This window comes from Condylostylus longicornis, unplaced genomic scaffold (assembly GCF_029603195.1).
Source record: "Condylostylus longicornis isolate FDR11 unplaced genomic scaffold, ASM2960319v2 ptg000030l, whole genome shotgun sequence".
In the NCBI taxonomy this organism is placed as follows: Eukaryota; Metazoa; Arthropoda; class Insecta; order Diptera; family Dolichopodidae; genus Condylostylus; species Condylostylus longicornis.
The window spans coordinates 3,696,165-3,708,918 of record NW_026577999.1 but is presented as its reverse complement, the minus strand read 5'-3'; the positions used below and the strand labels follow the sequence as shown (position 1 = coordinate 3,708,918).

The window sequence follows — 12,754 nt, the reverse complement described above, 5'->3', positions numbered from 1 at the left end:
TTTTATATAATATAGCGTACTGTGTGTGTATGTCCATTTGAATTGTATGAGGACAATAAAAAATTACACTTGTATGGTAAAAATTTATTTAGTTTTCGTTTCTTGTTCAGAAAAACGAACTAGGGAGAAATACAATATTATTTTTGAAGTAAATTACTTCAGCTTTATGCTGATCGCATCACAGTTTATTAAGAATGAGGAAGGTTATGTGATGACACCAAAAAATTCATATATCGAATTTTCAGCCGAAAAGTAGTTGTCCACGACAGGGGAAATAGATAATTTTAATCTGTTTGTATGTGCATTCAGGTGAACCAATATTTCCAAAATTTATACCTGACTTGAGATATGTAAGTCATTCGAGACTGGAAATTTTAGCAGGCCGTTTTTACATTTTTGATAATTTTTAAGAAAATTTTTAACAACTTTTGTTGAAATCTTTCCCTTTCAAGGAAATTAATGTCTAAACATAAACACAAATATCAACAAACCTTAAAAACCAAAACAGAAAACACAAAACACCATCACATATTCTTCTTTTGTACCGAAATGCCAAAAATCATAAAAACTTTCTTTAATATTTTTTTATTATGTGCTATTCGATAACAAATTTTCATTTATTTTTTCACATAATCATCATCAGTAAGCAGTAATAAGACTGATAGAAGCAAGAGAAGCTTAACCATTAATACATACTACATATATACAAAAAATATTCATATAAAAAGGGCTAAAAATATTTTGCATAGGTATGAAAATTCTTTTGAAAAACGTATAATAAATTCTTTGTACAAGTTTAGTTTTTCTCTTAACATTAATTTTTTTATATGCTTCTTGTGCTTATTCTTTCCGAAGTTTTTGATGATGGTTATTTTTTTCTTTCTTATATTGTTTTTGGTTTCTTTTGTGAAATCTACGGTAAAACTTTCTTTTTTACACCAAATATTTTTGTTTGTATATGTATGTGAAAAGAAAATTTCTGTATTACAAGTGAAAAGTTGAAATATGGCATGTGTAGTGTTATTCAAAGTTATTAGTAAAAGTGTTAATGTAACATATTTTTCAAATATTTTATTTAGATGTAGGTATAGCTGATGCTTTTTCATTTACACATAGGTACAATTATTAAGTAAAACATAAGAATAGCATTTAATGCCTATAATTCAATATAAAATAGCTACAAAAAGTAATTTTGTAGGGAAATTACAACATATTTGACTTATAATTTTCTTTTCTACAAAAAATATACATACTCATATAGGTGACTATATAGGTGCATATAGGTAAATTAAATATTTAAATAGGATATATAGAACAATAATGTATAAAAAATTAAGAATATTATGTATTGTGAGTTAAGTTTTCAAATAACAAATTACAGATAGGGAGTAGAAAGTATTTTAAAAAATTAATAGTAATCCCTAACTGTTCTAGAAGTAGACGTCCCCGCTTCCAGCGGCCTTATCACTGCAAACCTGTCTGTGAAAAGACTTATACACCTGCATGATATCACATTGCCCACCAACGATTTCAAAACCCCGTATACTGCCAACACCTGCGGTGATTTGGAAAACGAAAAGAGATTTCCACACTAACTTGTTTGGAGTAGATTCCTTCCCCAACTCTATAATTTAGCTTGGATACATCCGTGTAGAAGTGAATGGAACGTAATATCTTACCTTCATTACCCAAAGTTTGCCTTAATGCCAGGAGCGAAGTGCCAGAGTTCTTCTCCAGTGAAAGCAGAGAAGCAACGTAGTCAATACTGTGCGCCACCTACCCGCTAGTTTCCAACTGGGTGTCGCAAAGCTTCTGAGGAAGTAGATTCTGCAACAATCTGCTTCCTCAGAATATCAATTATATAGGTAATTTGAAGCCTTCCTCTTCCAAGCGTAGCAAAAGTTAATTTATTACAAGATTTTAAAAAAGCGGAGAGAGTATACTCTCCTGTGTGGTGCCACATTCAACAAATCGCTCGATACACAACCCATAAACTGCGCTCTCATAGCTCTACCTGACAGCACAAGTTATATCAGAGAAGCCAGGGACTCATGTGCTGCATCGATTAGCTAAGGTAACGTTGTTGAAGTTCCCCTCAATATCAATAGAAAGACAGCAATGACGTAGTCCCTTTTAACAGGGAATCGCTCTTTATAGCGCAGTAATGAATGCAAGGTTCATTACTACGTCTGTGCAATGCGCATCTTGTGGCCGGAACAGTAGACTTGAATTTAGGTTATTCCGTATGTATGCATCGAACAGCTTTTCCAGAATTTTTAGCTCAAATGATGTTAAAATAATGCCTGCCACCATTATGAAGACCACTTTAGCAACACTTCAAGTTCTCCGGGTGTAAGTTAAGTCTATACAGCGTTCAAAGATAGTTTTCCATGACTACTTTATGGCCAAAGTGAATTTTATTATTGTCTCATATATATAATCAATTACATTGTAATTAGGTACCTAAAACTTGCAGTATATAATTTTTATAATATTCTAATGACTAATTTAAATATTTTATTAAAATGACATTCAAAATACTCGAATAATTACCACATTGTATTTGATAAAATCAATATTAAAAAATTTAATTCTAGCACGAAATTTATTCATCTGATATCTTTGAAGATTTAGATTGTCCAAAGTAATCCGCTTTACTTAAATTGAATTTTTTTTCATTATTATTATGTATACTTTTATTGTAATTTCTTTTTTTACCGAGAATCAAGAAAATTATCTGAAAATTTGTAAATAAAATGTTAAAAGAGGATTAAGTGAATTTAATTTGATTGACTTCAAAATGGTTTTTTAATTTTGTTCCTCTTCATGTAACCAAAAACTCAATGAAAGAAAAAATTCTTTCTTTTCAAAAAGTTTTTTTTTGTGAATTTTTTAAGGTTAAAATTAATATTTAAAAAATACACGTGTCTCTATACAAAATTTACTTAATAAAATTATAAATAAATAGTATTTACAAGAGGAATATTTACGAGAAATAAAGTGGCCATTTAATGTTGTAAAACATTTAAAATTATTCCCAAGACACCCGCAAGCATTTTAGCCTGTAGTTGTAAGCATTTAAACCTGTAGCTGTAACGAATATGAATTAACTATAAAGAGTCAAATTCTAAAATACGAGATTTTCTGGACACCTTTCACAAATTTTCTCATTCCATTTATAAATATGTATTTGGGAATTGTTTCCTGTGGAAGATATTCGATTTTAAATTTATTTTACAAAATTTCAAAATTACTACAACATATCCTGCTTGTTCATTACTTTTCGCCGAACAACGATATGGAGATGGCCATATTTTGTTATAATTATATTAGTAGTTCTTCTATTTTCAAATCAGGAAATTTTCATACTTCACCAGATACAAAATATACGCTTCATACCATCCAAATTACTCTTTTTTTCTATTTTCATAAAAAATATTTGGTGTCCCATAAGATTAATTTAACTTTTTACTATACCACATACTGTTTACTACTACTTTAAACAGAGTTATTTAATTTTGAAAATAACCTATTAATTGTGGTTTAAATCAATCAATTTCAACAAGTAATTTTATTATAAATTTTAAATAGATCTTCTGTTCATTTAATTACATTGTTAAATATTAAAAACTTACTTTGCCTTTTCACAACTTTTAATTAAAAAAAATGGAATTGATTACAATGAAAAAAATAAATTAAAACAATTTCAATGATTTCACTATTTTAACGCTTTAATAAATCCTTATAATAATGCACATGTTAAATATGTCCCGAAGGATATTAATAAAAAAAGGGTACATTTACGGAGTTTTTTCTGTTTTTTCCCCCATTTAATACTACTTGTTAATATCCTGTCAATATCACGGCCGATATATCAAAATTGAAAAAAAAATTTTTCCATTCTTTTGAAAATAAAAAAAAAATTTTTTTTTTAATTTGAAAATTGTCCTGTAATTTATTTTTTTTTTTTTTCTTTTTTTTTATGTATTAATTTTGTGATTTAAATATCGAATTAATCAACGATTTATTTTAATCATTGCAAAAAAAATAGTGAATGTAGCCTGTAGAAATTTAATATTAAATTGAATAAATTTTATTGGAGCCTCTAGTTATTAAATAACTTTAAACCAATTTTACATCTTATGACACTAATTTAAAAAAAACTTATAAATTATTGTTAAATCAATTGATCTTTTACGAAAAACCAGCAATTATTGCAAAGCTACTGCAATAATATAATATTCAAGTGCGGGCCATGCTCTCACACTATCTGCTCGAAATTCACCACACTGATGAACTCGAGTGACTTATTAAATTCGGACGACTGCAACTTCGCTGCCATGAGAACAGAGGCTAACCCTTCTGAACTGCCCTCTAAGTCTGCAGTAACCTAATCTGAGTGGTGAAAATTCTCAATCATAACTAAAATCATCCCAAATCGCTTCTGGTCATCACACTCTCCAAGAATTTTCTTGTCCTGCCGCAGCCGCAGAAGACTTCTTCATGATTTTGACCGCCTCATTCTGTGACTTAATTCTTAGTTTAAAAAATTTCTATAAACCTTTTCCTGCCGTTCGATGTAAACCCATTGGACCGAAAAGATGCAGAAAATCATAAATAAATTTATATACATATAAAATTTTAAAAATTTGACAAATGTACTAGTTACGACAGTGAACTATTTTTTTGTTGAGCATTCGTTTATTTTCCAAAATAAACAAGAAGTAATCAAAGAAAATTTTCACTTTTGTGTAAGTCACGAACTTATGCACATTATAAATAATTTTGTAAAAGATTATAGATATAAAAACACAAAAGTGGTGTCATAGAAACTTTATTAACCATTTCTTTATTCATAGTTGATCTTTTATATTCAATTTTATAAAGAGCACACTTAATATAAAATTATAGAACTTCATCCCTCTATTGGATCAAAACTAAAAATATGAAAAAATTGTCGAGTTGTTTGTTATACACGCACATTACTTGTAAAGGGAAAAAAATAAACGAAGGAATTAAATTATATAGTTTTTGTACTGCGATTAGATTCAAGAGTATGTTGATATTCGGGTATTTTTACAATATGTAAAGCTTCCAAGTAAACTTAGATATGAAATTTTGAAATTTATTTCGCATTCGAAATTTTATTTGAATTCGAGGAACTTATTAACGATACTTAATCGTATTTAGTCAATTTTATCATAGCCTCTCAGCAAATCCTGTACTGAACGTTACCGTTTCAGGAATGCAGTATTACTCATTTTCAGAAGTGATTTGCATGCAATTAAAACACACATCTATGCCAAATTCCGAGCCTATAGCTCTTTCCGTTTTCAAATGTGCACTTTAGGGAAAAGACGTCCCTCGACTTAGAATGCTCGCGTCTGTACTAAATTTCAAGCCTCAAATTCTAAACGTTCCCTTGATTTCGAAAAATATTATACGTATATATACCTTATGTGACCGCAAATATTCTCATCTTGAGGTTATATACGTCTTGAAAAATTAAAAATGTAGGCAAGTAAAAAACCCTGGACTTCTCTAACACCTTCAGTATTAATAAACTATAATTTTACTCAAAAATTTTTCAAGGAAGCACAATTATATTATTAGGCAGTCCGACATTTTTGCGCTATCTCAAAATTTACAAAACCAATTCTACTTGCAAAATAAAGAATTTGCCAGAAACAAAACAAACATATTGGCAGCAAGAAAAGGGAGACGAAAAGTTGAGAAAATTCTAAAAAAATATTAAAATACAAAAAGTTTTTCCATTTTCACTCACTTTTGATGTGAAACGTTTGGTTTTCATGGACTTGAATAAATTTATATACGTTTTTTTTTATCTGCTTTTGAAACATTTGATAAAGTAAGAGGATAATCAAAACTGTCTTACAAAGATTTTTCTATTCTCATTCATAATAAAATGCAAAATGAATGATAGAAAATGAATTCATAAAGTTTTAAAGTTTTAACAATATTTAAGATTGTTTAAAAAAAAAATAAAAACTTTCTTTTTCATTTTTTTTTCTCGTATTCATTATTAAATCTTTCGACCTTAAAAAATATTAAAAAGGATATTACAGTACAAGAAAAAACGACAACAAAATAAAAACATTCCAGAATTAATGTAAAATATCCTGTGTACCTTGCATTTTATATAATTTGAATTTAATTTAAAAAAAGCACACAAACGATTTACGAAAAAGTACGAAAAAGTTAAAATTTTCATTTAAAATTCATTCAATCGTAGTAATGATGAGGCTTTTCTTATATCTCCCAAAAAATTACCTTTTTCCTGAATCCTGCAACTATATATACAATTAGGTATTTACTGTGTAAATATAACAGAGAGAGAGAGAGAGAGAGGGAGGAAACAGATGTCTATCTTTGCTCGAAAATTTAATTTCATTTTCCGCAAAAAAAGCAGATGGTGTAAAAAATTGAAATTTCCTGATTATTTGGAAATCATAATTTTAAATTTTATTTTGCGGTAAAATAATAACCTCGGCAGAGATAATATAGAGAGAGAAAGAGAGGCAAATAAAAAAAAGATGAATAAATTTAAATGTAAAAAAAAAATAAATAAAAAACATGAAAATTTTTATATTTTTTTTTTAATGGAAATTGAATAATAAAAAAATAGAATAAATGGATTATACGAAATTTTTTCATGCAATGGATGGCAAAAAAAAAATAATAATCAAATGAATTTTTAATTTCGGTTTTCTATTTATTTTATTAAAACATTCAAATGTAAAATATTTAGTTATCAAAAAGTTACCAAATTAAGGCATGAATATTGGGCGGTCTTAGGGTCCTCTAATATTTTTTTACTTAATTTTCTTGTACAGAAAACCCAAATTCATTGTCCTTTTTTTGATACAAAATTTTATTATCGTCGTCAATTTTATTAAAATATTCTATAAAAAAAATGTTTATGTAGAGGGTCTCGTATTTAAGTGCACTGCTCAAAGGAGTGAGTTCGTAAATTGAAAAGAAAGCAAATACTGTTTTAGATGCTCATTAAGTTTTTGAAGAAAAAAAATTTTAGTTTAAAAAAAGGCTTTTGCACAATTTTATAGTTTGCAATAAACTTCAAACCTACAACAAAGCTCAAAACTACAACGAAGTTCAATTTACCAGTGTACTAACATCAGAGGCAGGCTCAATTTCACATTCAAATTTTGTCGAAATTTAATACCCCATGATTCCGCAATATTCAAAATTACAATTTCAATAAGTAAAAAAAAATGGCTGACATTAAAGTAATTGTAAAAGGTTGCTAGTTTTTTTCAAAATTTAAAATTTAATTTCAAACTTGATTCACAAAATTGAGTTTGACTGTTGTTTTAGTACTTATATAAAGCTGCCGCTTAACTTTAAGATATGGTTATAATCATCAATATTTGATATATAATAGTAATTTTACACTAAAATGGTGTAAATTTGCCAAATTTTGGTTGTTCTATACTTAACAATAATAGAAACGTTAATTTAATGTTAAAATTTTATTAAAGTATAAAAAGACATAAGTTTTATAGATGTTATAAAACATCCTTTGAAATTAAATGAAATCAGTTTTCTCCTAAATATACACACATTGTAATATTACACTAAGGTATTGTAGAATTGCAATAATTTTAATATTTCCTTTTTATGAACGGATAATAAATTTTGTATACGTAATTTAGAATTTACAATTTGATATTATAATAGTTATTTTACATAAAATAAGAAAAGAAAATTTTTTTTAATTGCTGTAATATATTTTATTTTTAATTTTTTTTTCAGAAATTGTTTTACTACAACCCCTACGTGAATAAAATCGAAATGGTGAATTAAATAAGAATTCAAAAATATTATAAAATTCAAATTCAACAATAATAATAATGATAACAAATTAATAAATAAAAGAAACTCCTAGATTTATGCCTAGTTAAATAAGAGAAATAACCATTAAATATTTTGTTAACAAATATATTAATTTAAAATATGTAAAGTTTTGTATAAAAAAAGAAAGAAAACGAGTAATAAACTTAAAAGTAGAACCATTTTTTATAAATAAAAATATATGAAAAAACAAATAATTATTAAACAAATTCTTTATTAATTTTTTTTATTAATTTTTTTTTTATTTGTTATAAATATCATTATTATAAATTTATACATTAAAATATTATTATTTTTTTTCTTTTTTTTTTTCTTTTGTCTTTTTATTAACCAAAGTGATTTTGTTAAATTATTAAAAAAAAATATTATTTAAAAAAAAAACAAATAAATTGAAAAAAAAAAAATTAAAAAAATAATCTTTTTATTTATATTTTTAATACAAAAATTCTTCCGAAAAATTTAAAAATATCTTCTTAATTTCGAAAATTCGTAAATAAAAGAGAATTTCATTCACAATTCGAAATACGAGCTACTGCAATGAAATGAATAATTTTTGACAATTTTGCACACTAAAATGAAATTTTTCATATTAACATTTTTTTTTATTCGTAATGGCAGTATTGTACAATATTGACAGTATTTTAATATAACCTGTCTTAATAAAATTCTTTATAATTACAACAAATTCGTGCAGCTTTGCACATTATATTTTATTCAGCAGATTTTTGCAAAGAAACCTAGCGAATCTGCCTACCATAACATCAAACTGTCACATTTACCATTTTTTTCGCAAGTTCGCTATATACTATATTCGGATGGAAACTTAAATTTATACTCAATTTACACGCAAATATTTAATTTAATGGAAATATAGGAAAATCACTAGCATTCTGCTATAATTATATTATTAACGCTGGTTTTAACATCAAGCCTTAATTTAGTATTTCTCTCTTTGGTATTAATGTTATTGAGAAAGTTTGTTAACTGTATAAAACTATTTCGTGAATATAAATTCTTCGGAAATTTTTCGGAATTCGGAATTCGGAATCAATAAAATGGAATTAAATATTTTTACTATCAAAATATTTTTCGGAGGAAAGGGTAGGCTCACTTATTTTTAATTTTTTTATTATTTTGAATTAAATTCACCAATAATTTAATTTTTCTATTCAACAAATAAATTATTTTTATTTAATAAAATATAATTCTTTAATTTCTTCTTTATTTTTCTTTTGAATACAAGTAAATAATTTCAAAATGAAAATTTAATAATAATAAAAACAGAGTACAAGTACCTGTATAAAATTAAATAATAGAATTTTAAAAGGTACATTATTAAAAAATGCAGATTTAAATAAAATAAAAATTAATTAAAAATTATTATATAAATTCTTAATTTTCGAAACACAATTTTTAATATTGTCCATTAATTAACAAAAAATAACTGATTTGAGCTTATGTACATAAAATATAAGCTGTCATTTGCGTCATACAATATTTATAATTTTGTATATATTTTTATTTTCATATTTTCACATTTATAAAAAATAATATAATAATATTGTAAATTTAATAACATATAACTATTTGAGGGCAATACATGGATATGTTCGACATTACTCGAGTGCAAGACACAAATTACACAAGATGTGCTCGTGACGAACAATATTAAAGGGAGAACTAATACGCAGCAAACATTTACTGTTTTTTTAGAACCGGTTCGTAAAGAATTTCACATTCCTGAGACTTTTAAGTACATAATGAAAAACACATGAAAAACTACGAAATCTTATGTGTGGTTCTCATTCAATTCAATATCCAATATTTGTTATTTTAATTGAATTTGTATTGAATTTCGTATATCTTTCAGCAAGAAAAATTTTTGCCTAGAAAATTCACAATACAGGAGAGCAATTTAAAAATGATATCTTCTGGGTTCCTCACACCCAAAAGGAGTTCACTAAAAAACACTTTTGCAAACACGATCAATGTAAACGAGTGTCCAATGCTTTTAAAAATGCATTCCAGATAAAATGCATATCTGGAACCAATATTTTTAATTCACAATTTAGATAATTTACTTTGTTCATATTAAATTTAACCACACCACTTTTTTTCTCTTTATACCCGTACGAACGTATGTTTGAAGGGTATACTAAATTTGCCTTACCGTTTGTAACGCTAAGAAATAACGGTCTTAGATATAGACTCAAGTGTATGTTTTTGATCAGCGTCAAATTCTGAGTTGATTTAGCTTTGTCTGTCTGTCCGTCCGTCCGTCCGTCCAAACGATAACTCAAAAACTAATTGAGCTAAGTTCACCAAATTTTCACAAATGATTTATTGTAGTAAGTGCCAGAACCCTATTTAAATTGGAGATGATCGGGCTACCGGTTCGGGTAGCTGCCATACAACTTCCAAATTTGTTTGGCTATATTTCAGAAACTATAAAAGCTGTGGCAATACCACAGTTTCAATAAAATTTCACACAAACAAATATATTAGTAGGGCCAATATATCTAATAAAACTCGTTGACATTACTTGGTTCCTTCTGGTACCTGCCATACAACTTCAAAAGTTATTTGGCTATATCTCAGAAACTATAAAAGTTATGTGCTTGATAAAATTCGTTATAATTTCTTGGCTCTTTCTGGTAACTTCATACAGCTTCAATAGTTTGGCACACACAGTATTTTGAAAAACACATTGTATTGAAATTTTCCATACATTAATATGGTAATACGGCAACTTAAAGTAATAGTCTGTCCCATAGTCAGTTACGGCATCTTTTTTCGCACATAGGATAACAAATTCGTACGGGTATCACAGAGTTGACAAGGTCAGTAATAAGTCTAATATCAGTACAATAAATGAATATTTTAAAAATTTTTGTGTGTTTTCTGATTAAAAATTTATTCAACCACAAATGGATGTTTTTAAATTTAAAAAATAAAAACCAATTTAACACATGGTTCAATTGAATCCATTATGCCAGCGGTTGACTTTTTCCGCATATTCAAATTTATATAAAATGTGGGAATTTGACAAATGTACAATAATTTTATAAACGTACTACTATAATTTAAAAATATAAAAAAAATAATTAAGTAATTGATTAAAATTATATTTATTCTTTGGTTTTCATTTCATTTTTATATGCACTTTTGGAAATAGTATGAGTACAAATTTAAATAAATATTTTATTTGAATTTTATAAATATAAATTTGGTTTGGTCTGTCAATTTTATAATTTAAAAATATACTATAGAATTAAAGAATTCAGCTAGAATTTAGCTATGTTTGCACCTGTACATAAGATTTAATAATATCAAAAAAAAAAACAAAATAAGCCACATAACCAATTTTAAAAGAAACCCATTTTGACCCGGCCAGCACTGGTCGAAATGTTTAAATTGTAATGTAAAATTTGTAAAATATTTTATACAAACAATTATTTTAATTTAAAAATTTTATTACTTAAAATGTAAGTTTTGCATGCTCTGTAGTACGAGTATGAAACTATTTCTTATTCTTATTATACTAGAATTTTCAATTACTCCTTAGCTCTCCAGATTTCAAATATAATAAAATTAATAGTTTCCATTTATTAATTTATTAAAAATCCAAAAAAATATGCTTAAAATCCTCTAAAAGATTTTCCATTTTTGAAAAAAAAAACATATCAAAAAACCCATACATACATACATACATAAAATGACCAACCAATGAAAATCAGATATCAAATAAATTGATCAAAAACAGAAAATAATTAATTAATTATAATAATAAAGTTTTTTCTTGTAGAATAATAATTATTTTACACAAAATTTTATACAATAAAATAACAACATATTATGCCATATTAACTATTAATTATTTACAAAAATATTTTTGGAATTAATCCTGTACAAAATAATAATTTATTATACAAAGTCGTCTACATAATGTACATTAAATTTATTAAAGGAAAACACACACATCTATAATAGAAAAGTGATAGCAAAAACGAAAATAATTTATTAAAAAACACAAAATTCAGTAGGTTGTCAGTAGCAAATATTTAACAGATGCTACTAGTATGACATCCTACTATATATTCCAGAAGAACCCATGTGTTTTTTTCTGTATAGGGTGATTTATAGGTGTTTGGTGATTTTTATTTAATATTTTTACAATTTAAAATTTATTTTCTTACAGTTATTAATGTTAAATCAACTCAGTTCGCTATACCATTTTACCATGGTAAGGCAAAGTCACTTTCATTAAATTTAACCTCACGCTTGGGTCTCTTAAAATTGTTTTGACACTTTCAAATTGTTTTCTTTTGAATGTACCTGTGTAAAATCTCTTGAGTTCTTTGAATCACTTTACATTATTTAGAATTTTGTCAATAATGAACTTTTTATTAACAAACAAATTTAAAATTGTTTAAATAACAAACCATATTGAATGTTTAATTAATGACAGTGCGGTCGAATTCGTGAAATGACTAGGATCTTCGAGTATACCACACCTAAAATGTAGTCAATAACATGGTGTTTAAAAAAATATATATGGGCGCAGCGCCGGATCTATCATATATACAAAATAAGAATTTTCAATGGGCTCCGTAGAGTAGGACCGCCATTAAAAACTTTACCGTATTTTCCAAAATTTTTTTCTGCTCACAGTGAATTAATATCTGTATACAATTATTTCAAAACAAAAAACAAAAACTTTAATGCCATGCTTTAATATTCTGTGGCTAATTTTACATTCAGCATGATAAATTTACGAAAACATGATTTATTATGCGTAATGTGCAATATTTATTGCATATTGTTCATTACTTTGAAGGAGCGGGAGAAAATGCGAAGGACG

The 12,754-nt window shown here is 26.3% G+C and overlaps 1 protein-coding gene across 1 annotated transcript in view; it reads left to right on the top strand.

Annotated features, from left to right (window-relative positions):
- Nucleotides 1-8,051, top strand: part of LOC129608184 (uncharacterized) — a 163,249-nt gene extending 155,198 nt beyond the window's left edge. The window contains exon 13 of the mRNA XM_055519542.1: nucleotides 7,795-8,051. The gene's annotated coding sequence lies outside the window, so the exon portion shown is untranslated. The remainder of the gene's footprint in view (nucleotides 1-7,794) is intronic.
- The last annotated feature ends 4,703 nt before the right edge of the window (nucleotides 8,052-12,754 follow it).